Source organism: Furipterus horrens, unplaced genomic scaffold, assembly GCF_987537825.1.
Source record: "Furipterus horrens unplaced genomic scaffold, mFurHor1.1.pri manual_scaffold_2, whole genome shotgun sequence".
Taxonomy (NCBI): Eukaryota; Metazoa; Chordata; class Mammalia; order Chiroptera; family Furipteridae; genus Furipterus; species Furipterus horrens.
Window position 1 is genome coordinate 156064034 of NW_028327172.1, and position 20094 is coordinate 156084127.

Below are 20094 nucleotides of genomic sequence, written 5' to 3' on the forward strand. Positions count from 1 at the left end.
TATGCCTTAGCTATACTCAAGCATATGTGTCAAGCCTGTGAGCATCTTTATCACTAGTGTTTGGAATTCTGTGTCTGTTAGGCTGGCTATCTCTTTGTCACTTAGTTCTCCCACCAGAACCTTGATCTGTTCCCCATTTGGAGCCACACTTCTCTGTCTCCTCATTCTGACAGACTCCTGTGTTTATTTGCCTCTGTGTCCTGGGTAGAGCTGTCACTCCTGTCACGCTGTAAGGGGTAGAGCCTTAAGGATTCATCAGTACGGGGCTACCTGTTTCACCACATTGTGGCGCTGTATGTGGGGAGGGGTCGGAGAGGGAACAATGCTGCCTGCCCAGCACTCTCCCCTTTTCTAGGCACCTCTCTCACTTCCGCACCAGACTGGTACCTCTCTAGCTGTTGCCCTGGCTGTCATTCCCAGAGTTAGTGGGTCTGTGGACATTCTAGGACTGTGGGAGGAGCCCTTTAAATAAGTGGACTCCGCTGAGAGACCGGAAGTTTCTGCCTCCACCCCAGCCCCCACTGGTCTGCACAGTCAGAACCAATGAGGCTTGATTTTCGCCGATGCTGGCACCATGAGCTTCTGGTCTGGTGAGGAGCTGGGAATGCTCCCCAGGTTTCCCTCCTGACTTTTTAAAATGTGTGACTGCACTTTCTGTTGGCCTGCTGCTGTTGCCACCACACTGCGTCCTCTCTGCCCTGGCTCTGCCTCTCCTACTTGTCTGGATGAGTATTTCTTCTTTATATCTTTGTTTGCTGGACTTCCATGTAGTTTGTGTTTTTTTTGGACCTTCTGGTTGTTTCTAGTTTTGAGATAGTTGTGTTCCTTCTTAGCTGTGGAGGGAGATGCAGTGTGTCTGTCTATGCCTCCATTTTGGCCGGAAGTCCCAATGAAAGCCTTTTTGATGTAGCATTTGTTTTTGTGTCATTTTATCAACCTTTAGTTGTCTGTGCTATTTAGGTAAGGAAAATCACGAATATACAAAACTAATGCTCTCCAGAAAAGGTTTATGAGTTAGATGTTTTCTGAAATAAATACTCAAAGCAAATACTAAAAAATTATTTAAATAATACTTACCTGGCAGGGGAGATACCATGATCACGAAGGTGGTTTTCCCAGGGCAAGGCTTATCCATTGCACTCCGGATGTGCTGACCCCTGCGATTTCCCCAAATGTGGGAAACTCGACTGCATAATTTGTGGTAGTGGTGGACTGCGTTCGCGCTCTCCCCTAAAAAAAAAGAAAAAAAAGAAAAAAGAACAAGAAAAAAATTATTTAAATAGTTTATAAACAATGATTGACTTTTAACCTTAGTAAAGGTGGTAGTATTTACAGTTTGGGGTAGAAATGAAGAGTTCTTTAGAAATGATTAAAAAAAAAACCCAACTCTGATTTTGTTTAAATTACCTTTCCACTAATGTTTCTTTTCTTTTTCAGGAGATGAGCCAAGATACCATGGTGTATTTAGAATGCATTTTATTTTATCAAGTAATTTCTATTGTTCCTATATTTTATAATTATTGCTGACCAATAGAAGTCTTGACTATTCTGTGTGTGTGTGTGTGTGTGTGTGTGTGTGTGTATTTTTTTTCTCCTCTATGGCAAAATAGGAAAAATAAACATCGGGGATTTGAAGTCAAATTGACCTGAGTTTTAATCCTAATTTGCTGCTTAATTTTGGGGTGTTGGTCACGTGCTCTAAATTCTCTAAACTTGTTTCTTCATCGGTAATATAGAAATAATATTAACTAATACCTACCTCACTGAGTTGTGAGGACTAAATGAACTGTAGTAGTGATTGTTGGTATTATTAATTATAGTCTAATGAAGATACTAAAGAAAGAAAATTATCCAGAGAGCATATGGTCAAGAATGATTTTTTTTTAATGGGGGAAGAGGAATGTCACAGAAAAGCCACAATTTGAAAAACCAACTCCAAAATAATCACAATTGATTGTTCAGTAAAATTAAGGAGCTTCTCTATTTCTTGCCAGCCTATTTATATCAAAATGTGTAACATGGGACCAGTTTTGTTTCTTGGCATGTTTCTGGCTACTTGTAAAGAAAATGTTCAGTTGCTGTTGTTCTGGGAAGCAGATGGGTGGATGGCATTTATGAATTGTGCTTCAGATGGAGAAACTGAGGCATCAAGTAATTGATTGTTTTTCCCAACATTCCACATCCCGGAAACATCAAATTTGAAGTTACAGTTTATGAATATCTTATGCCTTCCAGCTATGCACTGCAGAAAGCAATTACCAATGGATGAGATGCTAAAAATGGGGGCTTTCTCTAAGGGAGGCCAGCTTCGGAGTCATGCTTTTGTGTCTGGTACAGATGGCCAACTGGTAGTGCCTACCAGAGTTTCCCCCCTGCAGCCACCCACCCTCAAGTGACAGCTTTTTGCATCTTCTTGTCTTAATTAAACCACCAACAGAGAATGCCAGTTATCTGCTTGTGTGACACCTCTGAATATTAAGTAGCTTTTGTAATTAATTATTTTTTGAAAGCCTTTATCCTCCATAATTAAATAAATCTTTGAGAATTAATAATAGGTTAGCATGGTATATGGGCTGAAAATTCCATGAGCAATAACTTGGCAGTGTGGGAAGAACTTTGCATCCAATATAGTGTTTCTATTGATCAATCCATAATGATCTGAATGCTCCCAATACTAACATTACGATGTGTTCCTTCCTTTCTCTGTATTCCCGTGCAGCCAAGTGGAACCAATTGTTTCTGCACAGGGTAAGATATAAAAATGCAGATTTGCTTGAATAACTTCTTGTCAACAAGGCAGTCTGTGTTGTACATGAAAATATGCTGGAAGCAGCTGTCTGCCTCATATTGCCCTCTGGGTTATGACTGTGATGCTGATTAGTAACTTTTGTGTCTTTCTGTGCTGGCAGCCACTTTGAGACCAGATAATAGATGCTGGCAAGATCTTGCTTGAAGTCACAGGCCTGGAAAGAGTGGCTTTAATCAGCTGGCCCTGATTAAAGTCACTCTCCTACAGCGATCTTGTGGAATGTGACTGAGGTGGCCCAGCCCACAGGACAGTCCAGTATGCCACAACTATCTTAGAAGGGGAGCCTGCTTTTTTGCCCTTGAGAGGCCAGGCAGCTGGGGAAGGGGGATACTCTGCCTCAAGGGCCTGGTGTCATGTGATTTTGCTTTTTATGTGGAGGCCGTTTAATCTTAGCTGTAGGGGGTTTAGGTTGTTAGCTGCCAAAACTGGATAGAACAGGTGTTTAGCTAGAAGCAGTATAGGGGAAGGGAAGATGGGTGGAGTTAGGTGAGCAAAAACACGGATGTGGTCATACCCATACTTATATTTAAAGGATATTTCCTGCCTTTTCCTTCCATCCAGTCCCATTCTCTTTCATTCTTCCTTTCTTTCCTATCCTTGCCTGTCCTCTTGTTCACTTGTCCTAATTTTGTGTTTTTGTTTTAATGGCTGGCACCAGGATTGTCTTGCTTAGGTTTCAGCTTTCAGAGTAGCAGGATCATGCCTCAGCGTTACAGAGTTTTAGATCTGGAAAATGTCTTGGGAGTTCTGGTCCAACCATGGAGAGTCTTGAATCTAAAAGATTCTGGAAAGATTCTAGGGGTCCTCCCAGGGGTTTCACTTTTTTTCAGATAAGCCTAGGAGTGCTGTGTGGCTTAGAAACTTACATGTGAAGCTAGTGGCTTTCATGACAATTATCACCATAACAATTAATATGCATTGAATGATTCACACTATATATCTTGTCTTTGACATTTTGGTTAATTTTAAAACAGGTAATATGTCTACATGGTTCACAATACAAAAATCGTAAAAGAAATCTAGAAAAAATTTCCCTTTTCCCCTCCACTGAGTTACTACCTCCCGAAGAAATATAAAATTTATTTATTTATTTATTTGTTATATATCCTTTCATAGATTTTTGTGTATAAACAAGAAAATATGAATATATATATTTTCCCTTGTTTCATGGTACAAATGGTAACACATTATACATTGTTCTCTGCTTTATGCATGTCTTTACTTAATTCTTACAGCAGACTTACGTGGAATGAGCTGTTTTTACCCCATTTTGCAATTAGAATTCAGTTCTAGCTGAGTACTTGCTCTGGGCGACATAACAGAGTGATGGACCTGGGATAACCTGACTGTCTAACTTGATCAGCTGTGATTGTCATCAGTCAGGCTGTGTTGCCTCACTGGAGCCTCTCTGGGCTCCTCAGGGTTCCTGCTGATTTGCACAAGTTTCCCAGGGGCTCAGCAGTGCTGGCTCCTAACCAAAGACTCCTGCCGACGATAAGGGAATGTGGCAAAACTGATTCAGCTCTGTATCAGCTGGCATTTCTTTCTTTCTTTTTTCACAAAGTAACAATTTTTTAAAAATGTGGTCAAATGCATATAACCTAGAATGTACCATCTTGGTCATTTCTAAGTGTATAATTCACTGACATTAAGTACATTCACATTGCTGTGAAACCAATCTTCAGAGTGCTTTTCATTTTAGTAAGCTGAAACTCTGTTCCCATTAAACAATAACTCCTCCTTCCCTGCTCCTGCAGCAGCTGGTAACCACCATTCCACTTCCTGTCTCTCTGAGCTTGACTACTCTAGGTACCTCATATAGTGGGAAGATACTGTATTTGTCTTTTTGGAACAAGCTTATTTCACTAAGCATAATGTTGTCAAGGTCCATCCATGTTGTAGCATGTGTCAGAGTTTCTTTCCTTTTTAAGGCTGAATCACATTTAATTGTATGTATATATCACATTTTGTTTATTCATTTATCTTTGGTGAATACTTGGGTTGTTTCCATCTTTTGGCTTTGGTGAATACTGTTGCTGTGAACATAGGTATGCTAACATCTGTTTGTGTTTCTGCTCTCAATTCTTTGGGGTATATACCCAAAGTGGAGTTGCTGGTCCATAGGATAGTTCTACTTTTAAGTTTTTGAGGAACTGCCATACTGTTTTCCATAGTTCCTGCACCATTTTACCTTCAGTGCACAAGAGTTTAATTTCTCCATATCCTCAACATTTATTTTCTGTGTTTTTATTTTGTTGTTGTTTTGTTTTGTTTTTTGTTTTTTTCATTGTAACCATCCTACTTGGGTATGAGATGACATTTCCTTTATAACATGCCTTTAAACACGTATCTTAAGTCTCGTATTGGGGCCCCTGGCATAGAATTCAGAGTTCTTCTCACCTCAGGCTTATCTTGCAGGCAAGAAAGGCTGTGGAAGGGGAACCTGCTGGGAGGCCAAGAGAGGCTAGTGTCTCTGCTCAGAACACCTGGTCAGACCCTGCCCCACGCCTGGGTCCTTAGTGACGTCACTCTGCTTTATTGTGTCTCTATCTTGCTGGTTATTCCTCAGGTAGGAAGATATTCTTGACCTTTGCCAAAAAGACGGGATGGGCTACGAGAACGCAGAGGAGACTTGTCTGTTTCTTAGGTTACTCACGTTCTTCATTCTTTCTGGATAGTTATTGGCTTTGTTCAAATGCGAGACTTTTTAAACCTAGTGACATTTTCATTCAGTAAGCCACGTCCACCTTCCATCTTTACATTTTATCCTCCCTTGGGAGAAGATGGGAATGTTTCTTTCCCATGGTGTAATGCTGCAGAAGATAGCATGTCTCCTGCAGACTCCCTCAGGTGAGTGACTCAGTTTGGCAATTTAGGTGAGTCATTTTTTCCCACTTCCTGGCCTGTGCTCTCTGTGATGTTTCTTGGAAATGATTAGAAATTTGTAATTAGGACTCAGTGTGACCTCAGAACAGCAAGAGAGTGAGGTATTTTTCTGTATTTCCAGCCGTAATCCAATATCTAACCCAAAGTTTAGCTGCCATTAGGATGGAAGTGGAGCACCTTCATTTGTGATCATTCTCCGCCCATCTTCTGCACATCACTGAATATGGATATTTTAAAACGTGGCGTCTTTTTCTAATCACAACAGCAAATACGCCTCCCAAACAGAACCTTGGAAAATGAAGAAAAACACACCATTACAAACATTTTCGTTTATAAAATCATAACATAGGTAGTTTTATAGCCTACTTGTCTTCTTAAGAGGTTGGATAATTTTCCTACACTAATACATATTCTTTACCATGTAACTTTTAGTGATAATATTCATGGCATAAAATGGATATTCTGTACTTTATTAAAAAGTTTCTTTATTGTTGGAAATTTAGACCATATCCTTTTTGGTGGTTAAAAATTTTCATGAACATCTTGGTACATATATCTATAACAATTCTGTTATTTTTATTTGAAAAAATTTAAGAATTCTTACCTGGGGACATTTTTTTCATTGTTTTCAGAGGCAAAGGAAGTGGGGGAGAGAGAGAGAGACAGAGAGAGAGAGAGAGAGAGAAAGATATCAATGTTAGAGAGAAACATCGATTGGTCACCTTTTTGTTTGCTTGTATGCGCCTCAAATGGAGGATCAAACCCGCAACCTGGGTACGTGCCCTGACTGGGAATCAAACCTGTGATCCTTCCGACTATGGGATGATAGTCCACCTACTGAGCCACACCAACCAGGGCCAAAATTATGTTATTTTTAAATGCTATTTTTGGAAAGATGTATAAGAAGGTCAATTTTATGGCAGGTGACCATGACTCCACAGGGAATTGAAATGACACTATAGGGTCTAATGCTGCTAAAAGTGAGTGGAAATGTTCCCCTTGGGTTTCTACACTGACACCAGTTCCAGAGAACTCTGAACAAACTCAACTTCAGTATTGCTTTGCCAATTCCATTTGACACCCAGAGTTCTAAGATGTTTAGGATGCTCTTTTTTTCTACCTCCCTGTTGTTTGTGGTCCCAATTAGTGGAACCCCTGGAAATATGTAACTAATCAAGACAATAGCCACATCCTCAAAATGTACATCTAAGTCTTTGATTCTTTGTTTTGTGAGGTGTTAGATGATCTTAACAGTGTATTTCCTGAAATAGTCTGTATTTCCCCAGGAGATTTCTTTAGTTCTTATTATATGTACAAAAAAGCATTATCTCATTGTTATTCTTATTGTTATTCTGGGTGTATCCTCACTGTTGGTGATTTAATACAGACAGTTCTGGTTTTTTTTTGCCCTAACACATTCCTGGAAACTCTGTCATCGAGCAGATTTTTAAAAATATCATGTTTTCTAATGAGAGTAACAACACAATTGGAGACCAATATATTCCTACCAATTAACTTGCAATCAAATAAGTCATGGTTATGGTAAACAATATGTCATTAAAAGAAACAAATATCTTTCTTTAAGTTTTCTAAATTTTCTTTGGAGCAATCAGAGATTCAAAGTGGTTCCACCAATTCAGGTCATATAAAGTGAACATAAATGTACGACATGTATTATTTATTCAAGGGGCCCCAAATGTACATAGAAAGTGTTAGTAAAGACTATAAAAACATGGTGAGATGAATTTGTGTGATAAATTTGGCCCACATCTAGATCTTTGGAGCTGGCAAAACTAAAACATGGCTTATCCTGTTTCAATTGACAGAGAAGCAAAATGGGTCCCACAGCATTAAGTGACTTGCTGAAGGTGACCATGCGTATATTAACCCAATATGTACTTAATAACAGTTTTGCTTCCTTCCTTAGATCTAGTAAGCAGATAGTGTGGTGTGCCTATCGGCTGAAACCCTTATTACCCCAACTACCGAGATAGTGGCTGTGGACAATTCTGAACTAAATCCCTCTCGTGGGCTTGCCCTTGGCTGCAGGAAGCCTCTTTACCCAAGGGCTGCTCCCATCTGATGACTGGTCTGTCTGGTCGATGCAGAGATATAAGGACGTGGCCCTCTCAGTCCCAACTAAGGCAACTGGAAAGGGCCAGTAGGATCACCTGAAGACTTTGTTGTCCCTGCACCGTGGCCCAATTTCTCCCCATGCCAGTGCTGCTTCCTTCCCCTCCCTCCAAGTACTGATCCTGAGAACACTTCCTAATAAATGTTCTGCATCAAACTCACTCCATTTCAGAATTTGCTTCTCTGGGAACTGAACTGTGATGTTAGACAAATCTTGGGATATTTTGGATCGTTGAGTATTTTAAGAAAATTTGTAGCATTAAGTTTGAACTGATGTCTTATTTTTTCATACTATTTATACATTTTTTTTAGAAACATATGTGAAGTGGTTATGCTGTCTCAACTTTGAATATGTAATACATATAATTGTGTACAATGTACATTGTATACAAATACACCCATATTTCTCTGATAATCTTGCAGCATCTCAATAAGGACTTTAATTTGGAAAAGATATAACTTATTAATATTTTTCACTCCTTCCTTTTTCATCAAACAAACTCACGGTCACTATTAAAAGGAGAAGAAAATTCCCCAAGTTTTGTGTTTGGGAAGAAGAGAGGAATAATTGGTGGGAATAAGAAGATGAGAAATATTTATGAGCTGATTTCATGGAAATTAAGTCAGGATTTAAAAAAAAGAAAGGATGCAGAAAATAAAATGGCATAATACATACACATATATCTGCTACCCAGAATTAGTACTTGTTAATAAATTGTCATCATCGTTCTTTTAAAGTATGAAATAAAATGTTAGGGGCAGAGCATTTAGGACTGTCTCTTAACCACATCACAGAGCCCACGGTCCTGCCTGCTCTCTGCGCTTGGCTGGATCACCAGCCGGACAGCAGATCTTTAACACCAAAAACTACAAATGGCACACGTGGACAGGAGCCACATGTAAGCGTTGCTGGGTAGCATCCAATGAGCAGAGTGATGAACTGTGTTGAGAGCAGAACACACCTTCCCTGTACATGGACATTCACTATAGTGGAGTCAGGAAGGTACAAATTGAATTCCAGACAGTGAAGGTTCAGTGAACAAACGCTTGAGGAAAAATCGCTCTTTTTATAATACAGCTGGTAGCATTTTAAAAGTCTTCAAAATTTGTGGAGGTTAAACTGCTTGTGTAAAAGAGTTTGGAATGCATGATGAATTCATAAATAACTCCTTGTTTTTCCAGACAAGTTTATCCTCATTCTTCTTTGTTCCAGTAAACCTCCTGCCTAGTCACATGAGTCAGAAGCCTGGGCATCTTCCTGGAATTCTCTTTATCTGCCACACCCAGTTCATTTACCTTTCTAGAAATTGTTTAAATCCATTCCTTCTTGTCTATATTTCTTCTGCTGTCTTTATCTGAAATCTCTTCAATTCTGATTAGGCTGCTACAGATCTCCTAACTGGTCTTGATTCTTTTAACCTTGCTTCCTTCCCTGCCACCTGACCCACCGCACCTCAGATGCAGGATTCACACTACCACCAGCGGGGTCTTCCTAAAATGCAAATTTGGCATCATTCTTTTTTGTTGTTGTTTTGAAAGAAAATATTTTTATTTCAATTTTTAAATGTTTTTATTAAATTTATTGAAGTCGTCGTCGTCGGCAGCCGTCCGTCTCGAGAGACGATGGTGTAGCTTCTTAAGTCTATCTGCACCGCCGAGAATGGCTGTGCAGTCCGACTCGGGAGTGACATGGTATCTGTCTCCTCCCGTGTTGAATCGACATCTTACGATGATGCTGGAGTGTCCTCTCCAGTGAAGCTGAAGCTACAGAGCCTGGGCAGGGTGATATGGAGGGTCTGCTGTTGCCCATGCAGCAGACCCCCCCCCCCCCTCTTCGCAGCTGAAGGGTCCAAGGGAAAGACGAGTCAATACAGCTTGGCTTCAGGTGCGCCGCAGGAGTTGCCGGTGTTGACTACAACGTCAAACCACCTTAGGGACTCCGGCTCCGGATTTTCTGTCGGGGTTTACTCCCTTAGCCTTTCCCCTGAAGAGGTATGCCGCAAGGCAGCGGAGGTTTTTTGGAGTCAGAGTTTTCCTTCTCTGATGTGCCCTGACTAGAAGATCGAACCAGCGACACTTAGCTCGCAGGCCGATGCTCAATCCACTGAAGTAACACTGGTTAATAAGATTATGTAGCCTTCAAGTGTACAGGTCTATGATACATCATCTGTATATTGCATTGTGTGTTCACCACCCAAAGTCTCCTGACACCATATATTTGACCCCTTTTACTGTTTACTACCGCTCCCCACCCCCTTTCCCTGGTGATGGTCGCCTGCATGCTATTTCCTGTCATGAGTTTTTGTTTTTCTGTCTTGTCTGGTTGTTGCTTTCTATTTTACATCCGACACATGAGTGAAATCATATGGTTCTTGATTTTTTCTGTCTGACTTATTTTGCTTATCATGATGTTTTCAAGATCCTTCTTTGTTGTCTCAAATGGCAGTATTTCATTCTTTCTTATGGCTGAGTAGTATTTCATTGTATACATGTAGCACATCTTCTTTATCCAATCCTCTACAGAAAGACACTCCAGTTGGTCCCATGTCTTGGCCACTATGAATAAAATGGCAACGAATACAGGAGTGCATATATCTTTGTGAATAAATGTTTTCAAAATTTTCAGGTTGCTTCCCTGCCACCTGTCCCACCCCACCTCAGATGCAGGATGCACATGACCATGAGTGGGGTTTTCCTAAAATGCAAATCTGGTATATTATTCCTTAAAAACAAACAACAAACAAACAAACAAAAGAAACTACTTGGCAGTTCCCCACTGCTCTTAAAATAGGTTCAAGCCTCTCTGTGAGATATTCAAGCCCCCCACATTCTCCAGCTTCACATAGCACCTTTCCAGGCTTTACACTTCATATTCCAGTGATGCTGAGCTGGATATAACCCTACACCAAATATTTAAATATTCCACACCTCCAGGCCTTTGGTCAGGCCTCTTCCCTATCTTGCTCCTACTACTTCAGTTGGCTAACTTCTACTCAAGGCTCAGTATTGGTGTCTTCTCTTTAGGAGATCTTCCTCAATTTCTTCCAGCAGGGCAGAATTTTCCCTGTTTTTATGTCTTCCCCTCCCACTCTCCTGGAAACTTCAAATTTTACTGAACTCTGCATCCCAGCATCAAACACAATACCCTCATTTAATGAGTGCTTTAAATGTTTGTTGAGTGCCAAATCAGTGCAGCTGGGAAAGAGGCTGAACCACTATGTGGACCACATGTTGCTGGGTGGAGCATTAGTGCGTGACTAGCTGGGGCATCCTGAACACAGGTGGGTCACCTGCAGGGGTCTCTTCTCTAAGGAGGCAGAGTACTAGACACCAGGTATGTCTTCAGTTTTTGCTGAATCTCTGAGAGCCTCTTGGGCCCACACAGGCTAGATCACTAGAGTTAGGAGAGAAAGTGTGGACTTCATGTCATGGGAGGAGTGGGAGTGGAAGGGGGAGATGGTAGATGGGACAAGATGTCACTGAGCATTACAGGACCGCACAAGGAGAGTAGCAAATTTCCCATGAAAGAGACTGATCAGAAGATATTGTTCTCCTCTTCTTCACCCTCCTCTTCTTTTTCCATTCTTCTCTTTCATTCCCTCCCCCTTTTTATGTCTCTTCTTCCTTTGTCTCTTTTCTTTAGTTTTGGTAGGTATATTACATTTTACATTCCAAGTAACCTTTTAACATTAGCGGTGTAGAGAGAAAAGGTAGAGAAAAAATATGTAAGCGTACAAAATAAAAGGCATCTTAAAAGGATGGTGGAACTTAAAGAGATGACAAGTAAAATGGTTCATTCATTAAGTTGGTTATCACCAGCTTTAAAATCAGTTGTAAATCAAGCACTTGCATTGTGGAAGGCATATTGCCTTGGTGCATAAATTTGCTAACAGTAATGCTGCTAAAATAAAGTACAAGTTCAGGATGCTGGGTTATGAGATAAAGTAGGAAAATAAGTAATGTTAGGTGAAAAGGTGCAATGCTTAATCTCCTCCTGCCCCTGTCAATCATGCATAAGGTATTAAGTTTATTTGGTCATTTGTGGACCATAATTTGCATAAGCTAGTTATAACTTCCTGTGAAGAGTTTGAGAAGCTGAAAACAAATACTAAACTTCAGAGCGTGTATATCACAGGGAAACCGACAAGTGCTAGAGTAAGACCACAGAGGAATTTCAGTGCTGTTGGATTTACAGTATCTTTGCTTAAAAGAATTGTATTCTGTGTTTAGTTTAAGATAAGCCCATAGGCCTGGGCATCATTTCAGCCTCTCTACTTGTTGTTTCTCACAGCATGGGCCTTTGACCTGCATTAGAATAACTTGAGGTGCTTGCTTTGGTCCAGATTGCTGGCCCCCACCCCTCAGATCTACAAGATCAGGATACCAGAGAGTAGGTGCTGGGTTCTGCAGTTTGTTTTAAAGTCATCAGTGCCCATTTTCTGTGGCACACCCACATAGAGCCTACTGACGTGCATTATGAAAGTGATGGTTAGTATCAAGTAGCCTGGACTGAAGTGAGGAAACATCATGTAAACTCTAAGTCATGTCGGATGGCCAGTGTGGTTTGTTGTCAGAAATTGTTGAACTGGAGTCAGAAACAAAGGGCAAAGCTGGTGAGCTTCTAAGGTCTGACCTAGTGGTGAGCAAGAGCTCCTTTGTGGCCACGGGAAACCCTTCCCTCGTGAGATGACTAAACAGTGGCTTGAACAGTGCCCGTGACCCTGGAGGGCCCTGGCCAGAGGGTCTTAACCACAATTGTATTTGGCTGCCTGACTCATGCATGGGAGATTTTTTCCAGAGAATAACCCTGACCTTGAACAAAACCACACAGGGAAGTGGTCTGTTTTGTAGGCTGTGAATTGCATCCAAGCCACAGCCTAATTCATCTGCTGCTCTGTACAGCTCCTGAGACTTCAACCAGCCAGCCCTTCTGCCATCAGCAAAGCAGGCACAGTAAAGCTGTAGGGCCAGATGCATGGGCAGCCGGCCCAATGTATCTTAGTGCATGGAACGGAAAGTCGTATCACAATCCCTCTTTATGGCTTTCAATCCATTTGATGGTATTCCAGAAGTATATAAACATATTTTCCTGCTCTGATCCACTCCCTTTTCTGATAATCTAGAACATCGCTATAACTATTATGATGTTTCTGTCCCTAGCAATGTAATACCTAACAAAGCATGCCATTGAAAATGCACCCTCTATTGTATTTAATAAAAGCATTACTGTCTGCGATATACACACATGACATCTTGGAAAATGATACTGGATTTATTCCAAGAATTTTTCAGGTTATTCTAACATCAGAGTATGAGAACATTTACTCCTAATTCTTAAAGCTGTTACTTTTCTGTTGTAACACCCAGATTCATTATTACCAGACCAAGTAGATTGTGGTCACTTGTTCTGGCTCTGGGTCTTCCCATCTGGCTGCAAGGTGAAACATTTACAGTGCCCCCAAGGACTTCAGTGTGCTCTCATCTTGACCTCACAGAGAGCCCAGCAGCTCTGCCCCTGCAGCAATATAGGTGAGAACCTCCTCGCATATCTTGTGATTGTCAGGATTGTTGTGTTTTATGACATGCTTCTATGGGCTCCAGCAGGCTACCCCCACTTAGCCTGGAGGGAGGACCAAAGAAGGGAGAGAGCAAAGGGCCTCTAACTCAAGGTCTCTGATATCCTTTCCCATTGGTTCATGGCTTCTTGCTTTTATTGGTGAACTTCCAGATTCTGGACCTTATCTGTCAGGAGCTGTGGCACCTACCAGTGCCGCCTGGCCTTAGCCGACCTCTCTGGAATGCACTGCTTGTAAGACTGATTCTTGCAGCCTTCTCTGCCTGCCTTTGTGTCTCTCACCAGTTGCCTGTTAGAGGCTCACCTGGCAAAGCAGGCCTCTAATACTGACCCCTTCTGGTTCTCTGGATTCTGTTGCCACCAGAATCTAGAACTTAACCAGACCTGGACTTAAGCTCTGTGGGCGTAGTGGGCAGGCACTATGTTGCTTTGCTCACTCCTGTATTTCCTGTAACAGGTACCTAGTAAATGCTGGCCAAAGGCTGAATGAATTTGCGTACAAACTTTAACATTTTAAAATGTATAACTATACATTATAGGATCGGGAACCCAGAAGGAAAATTATTTGAATAATGATAACATGAAAGCTGTAATTCTCCTTATGTTCTTAATAATTTTTGTAGTTTCCGCTGTTGTCAAGATATTTCCTATATTCTTTTCAGTTTAAGATTAACAAGTAAAAATTGCTTTGCTATTCCTAAATACTGACTAACAGGATTTCCTTCCTGTTATGGGCCGTGCAGAGAAAAAGTACAAAAAACTTCTTCAAACCAGGGCCTTCAACTGAAGTGTTCTGAGGCCTAAAATCTAGAAGAGGCCACTGTAATTAGTGTTTCTGATTCTCAATCAACTACTTTTCTTTTTCCCTCCTTAAATTCAAATATCATACATGCCAACTTTTTCCACTGAGAATTCTTGATAAATGGTATGAACCAGAATGGAATCAATATATACATATTCTCATTCCAATTCTTATTCATAAAATAAGAAGAAACACCACTCAAGTGTGACTTATAGTGCCTTAACTAAATTAACTGCTTGGCTCTATGTTCCCTAACATTGGAATATTGTCAAATGAACTCTTGGGGCTGATGTTTCCATGAGAAATTTGCATGGACCATTCTCTTTGAAAATTTTATTTTTCCCCAACAGAAGAAACTAAAAAAACAGAAGCATACCCTTAAGACAAAGCCAAACTCTGGATAAGAATATCATTTGTTTTTACACAGATTTTAAAAGAGCAGAATGTACCTCAAAACGAGAAAAGCCCAGTGACCTCTTAAGCTGATCTCTGGTGTGAGTTCATGAGGAAGAACAATGGACAGGAAAGAGATCCTAATACCTGACTGACCTCAGGACGGCTTTACGGGGCCAGCAGCAAGTGGTGACTAGCACTGGTGCAGATCTGTCAGTTTGCAAACGTTACCTCCTCTGAGCTTCTCAGCAACCCTGAGGTGTAGTTGGATAGGCAAGAGTGTTCATTAATCTTGTCTTCTACATAAGAAATGGATGCTCAGAATGTTGCCAAATCTCACTCAGCAAGTAAACGAGAGGGTTGAGAATCAAACCTAGGTCTTTTGACCATAAATCAGGCTCTTTTCCATACACCCCTCCTGAAACAGTGACTGCTCTATGTTCTTCAGAAGCTAAGAGAAGGCTAACTAATAATCTCCTTTGCCATGGATTGTCTGAAGACGAATTTGTATGAGATATTGACTTTTCAGGAGTTTTGTTTTGGGTCTCTTCTTTTAATATTTATTCCGGATGATTTCCCTAGCATGCTGTTGCTTACTGGGTCCAAATTCCTGAATAAATATTGATATTTAACCTACTTGGAGTTTATTCAAATAAATAATATCTTTGATAGTAAAGACAATAAAGAGAAATTTGAAGCATGGTCAAAGGATTTGGTTTTCATTCTTTGGATTCTTTAGACCTGAGCTGTTGGGTTTAAGTAGTGCCATAAATCACACTGTCCCGATAGAAAGTGGAATGGAAGCCTCATGGCATTTCCAAAACATTTGATTTTCCTTTCAAACGCTTCATTGATTATGAGTTTTGCTCTCTCTCTTTTTTTTTTTTAATGTTGGAAGAAGAGGCATTAAGCAGATTTACTCTATAGTTAATTCTTGATGATATATGTCCACAATCTCTTACCTGTAATTCTAAATTCCAGAAAGTTCTGAAAATCTTATTTGTTTCATAAGTCAGGTGCAAATTTATTGGTGGAAATACCAGATCTAAAATGAACAAAGTTTAGGCTTTATTTACCTTATTTAGGGTAGATATTTATGTGTTTTGCTATATAAATAGTAATACAAGATGTTCCCCAGATCCATTTAGTGTATTATCTAATAATGGTTGCATAAAATCTGAAAAATTTTTAATTCCGAAATGCAACTAGCCTCAAGGATTTCAGATAAAGGATTGTAAATCTTTTCTCAAGAAGAGAAGGGAGATGTGTGAGTGACAGAATATGGAGAAGCACAAGCAGGGACCGCAGTACCTTTCACTCACACGGGTGCCTTTCCTAATGGAAGATTACACATCCCCACACTGCTCAACTCACGCACACCCACATGATTGATTTTCTCTGGCAAATATAATATGAGCAGAAGAGATGAGTCATTTCCAGGCAAAGCATTAAGCTCATGTATAGCTCTCCATTCTCTCTCTCCCTTCTGTCATGAGCTCAACAATGTTTTAGATGCACTGGGGTCCTTCAGCTTGGATTCCCAGTGCAACCTGATGTCGAGCTATGGTTGATCTGGAGATGTAATGTGAATGAGAAAGAAACCTTTGTTGTTCTTTCTGCAGTATCACCAAATCTTTCTTCACTGACACATGCAAGATCAATGGCCTTTGGGATGGAGTTGTCCATTAATATAGCAACTGTGGGCACTGACACAGTCAATGACCAACAGTCAGTGTCCTCTAAGGGTTTGAAGTCCAGCTATACAGATAAAGAGTTAATAAGGAGACACCAAATCAGGCCTGGCCTGCCACACTTTCTCCCACATCTAGTCCTAAGGCCAAATGTCTCCTGACTTTGTGTATCTAAATATATGCTTGGATATTAACATACATTTCTTCTTTGCTGGATTTAACAAGTCATGTAGGTAATTAATGTTCATTTTAATAAGTAAAACAACATGAAAGTATGTAAAGAAAAAGTTAATTTTATTCTTCCTCTCTCCTTTCAATGATATTTATCCTTCCATGCCTTTTTCTGCTGTGAGAAATATAGTATATGGGTTCACTTTTTAGTATTATCTTACCATTGGCATATTACTCTGCCAATGGCATCCATTCAGTTACTAGCTCTAACTAGGCAATTAATTCTTTAATTATTAAAAACTTCTTTTATTGGATGCTTACTATGTTCAATTCGCTCTTATAAACACTTCATTTCATCCCCTGTCAATCCTCTGAGTTAAGCACTGTTATTACCAGCATTTGCAATTTGAGAAAACTGAGGTTCAGATAAATAGAATAGTTTGTAAGAGTCATGCAGTTTAGGAAGTGGTAGAGTGAGAAACCCTGGCTTTATACACTATGCTTTCAACCTCTAATTTATATCGCTTCTCTAATTATGTAATAGTCCATGAATAAATGGGCAATAATTTAGTCAATCACTTCCTTATTGAAGGTGATTGAGGTGATTTCCTTTTTTTCTTTTTATTTTGCTACCACAAAATGAACAACACTAAAATATATTCTGACACTTTTTTTTCTGTTGAAAAGAGATCCATGTTAATTTCTTCCTATGCTTTATTTGGGAGAATCCTACCAACCCTGGCCGTCTTAGTGTTGGTTGGGCAAGGGGTCCCAGTTATAGTAGTTCATTTTCCAATGACCAGTTAGGAATTCTTGCTTCAATGGTTCTTCGGAACCCTCTACGTATCTCTGTAGTACAGGGTAAAATGGAGAGCCCAGTTTAAGTCAATACAGTTTACATTTAGAAAGAGGAGGAAGTGAACTGTAAGAGATTACTGTCTCCTAGATGTGTCAGATGCAATCACACGGCATGGATTTATGAAGCAGACTAAAATATTTGTCTTGATTGCTCACTGATTAAGAATATACTCTAATGTACAATCTTGACAGGCATCTAGGCCAACTACCCTTACTTTAAGGATCTGGGTCAGGGATGCCCAACTTCTTCTAATTCAGCAGTCTCATTTCATTAAAGGATTATGCAAAGAAGCCTCAGCTGGGTTTGTACAATTGGCTACTTCATCTTCAGTATTTCATATAACAGGAGCCCCAGTGGTTGCCAGTGTTACTGTTCATTGATTTGTAATGTGGCTTCCTCATTGTTTAGTATAGAGTTTGAAAAAGCAATCAGCTGGGGATCTTAAGAAAAATGGATATACCACATGAAAAGTGGACATACAACTTAATACTGAAATAATTCATGAAGGTATTTGAGGTAAAGTGTTAGACGAAACCCCATATGTTGGAGATGCTTACAAATGGGATTTTGCAAAGACTGAGAATTATTTAGATGGAAATGATTAAAAATCTCAAGAGGTATATTTTTAAATTTTAATCTAAAAGCACTGCAGGGTATGTATTTTTCAGCAGATTGCTGCATTGTGCTACCAAATGTAAACTAGAAACTAAAACAGATTTGGTTACTTTAAGGTAAATTATCCAGTAAAACACAGAGAAGAAAGTTATAGCATAATTTGGGAGATCTTGTGTTTGTTGCCAGACAGTGTATTTTTGTGTGGGGTAGGGACTAAGGGTGGACCTGCATGTGGTCTCCTTTAATTTTTTTTTTTTTTTAAGTACAATACAGGCATTAGGGTAACCAGTAGTCACTCTATATAATATGTATTGGAAGGAAATGCATTCAAGAGATTAAAAATGGATTCAAGAACTTCTGCTTTTGAAACAAAGCATCACATAATCTGTCCTAGAATGTCAGTTTGTCTGTTTCTCTCCTCAGTACCTTCCATTTCTGTCTACATTTATACTGACCTAGTAGGGAGTGGGGCACAGGAGTTTTAAAGTATGAAGCCTCATGCTTAAGCATAGATGCAGGCATCAATCTGTTCTTTTATTCTATTCATGCAAGGTTGAGGAATATTTTAACCATCCTACACTATCTTAAATACTAGAGCCTATTTCTTCATCCATGGTGTTGATTAAGGTGCTGCTGATTTCACCAGTGAATTTTTTATACTCATTAGAGAAAGCACTGAGATATGAATACCTGTAGCACAAGGAACTGTAGACCCTGTGGCATGTGAGCTTTTACTTTATGAATGTGGGATCCTGATTAGGACAACTGATTGCCCCTTGAATGAAACTTAAGCCAACTAACATTTCATTGTGTCCCATTGTCTGTATTGAACATTTTGAAGTACATACATTATAGATACTTAACTGCAACGAACTTATGCAAGCCCGTAAACTCAGCTGCTCTCCTTCTTATTTCTATTTTTCAGTTCATTCAGATTTTGCCTTTGGCTACATACTTCTTCCCACTTCTAGCTCAACTCATGCTCCAGTTTCACTTATGATGACTGTTCTCTTTTTAATACCTAAGTGTATGAAAAAGTACAGTTACTTTTTTGACTGATCATTTACATTATTTTATTTGCTATTGCCATTGTGCTAAATGCATTGTTTTGACCTGAAAGATTAATCCTCTGCCAAAAGAGAAAAAAAATGACCAGCTTGCCCTTGATGTGGAATGCCTTCCATCTCAAGTCCTTTGGGGCTCTGCTTCTTTTCACCTGTAAAGTGAGAGATTTGGACCACAATCGTTTATCCTTCCCTGATAGTTCTGATAATTTGAGATGGTCTTTCTTGTCCCAGCAGTTACACCTTAAGCTAAACCTGCAGCAGCCTGTGAAGTAAAGCAATGGATCAAGGTCTGCATTTTAAAGGGCTTGCTGATTTTGGGTCTTTTCTCTTATGATGTTGAATCAGAACTCCAGCATCACTATTTGATGATCCAGCCAGCTCTCTTCCTATAATGACTAATGGATATACATGGTGATGGTGCCAAACCTCTGCCATAGGCGAAGCATCCCTTACACCAGGAAGTACATCAAAGGGGGAATCCATGGGATTCAACTGCCTTCCTTCAGTTTTTATGCAGTGATTGACCAAAACAACATGAAGAGTATAGCATATCTTCCCCACTTTGCTTTTATATTGAGTTCTGCATTCTCAGCAGGTTGCATAATTTTTTTCAAGACAGCAAAGATTCTGCCTTTGAATATCAAGGGTTGTCTTAGCAGTTATAATGCTCTGGCACTGATGCCTGTACAGGTGTCCCTGGCTTACGATGGTTTAACGTACCGTTTTGTGACCCTATGATGATGTAAAAGAAGTACACAAAATAAATTACCTGAGCTATTCAATACTTCATCATAAAATGGGCTTTGTGTTAGATGATTTTGTACAACTGTAGGTTCATGTTAGTGTTATGGTCATGCGTAAGATACTCTAGGCTATGATGTTTGGTAGGGTAGGTGTATTAAATGTATTTTTGACTTAGATATTTTCAATTTATGGTGGGTTTATTGGGTTGTAACCCCATTGTAAATTGAGGAGTGTCTATATTTAATCTCAATTTAAATATTATTTTATAATAGGCATTTGTTTCAATGTCTATTTATTCGTTAATGGCAGAGGTATTCTTCATTACACAGACACTCAGTATAGTGACACT

General features: G+C 39.8%; 1 non-coding gene across 1 annotated transcript; it reads left to right on the forward strand.

Annotated features, from left to right (window-relative positions):
• Nucleotides 1-1069: 1069 nt before the first annotated feature.
• LOC150019779 (U1 spliceosomal RNA) lies at nt 1070-1233 on the forward strand. Its single transcript, XR_016509438.1, has one exon. It is a non-coding gene; the product is annotated as a U1 spliceosomal RNA (small nuclear RNA).
• Nucleotides 1234-20094: the final 18861 nt, after the last annotated feature.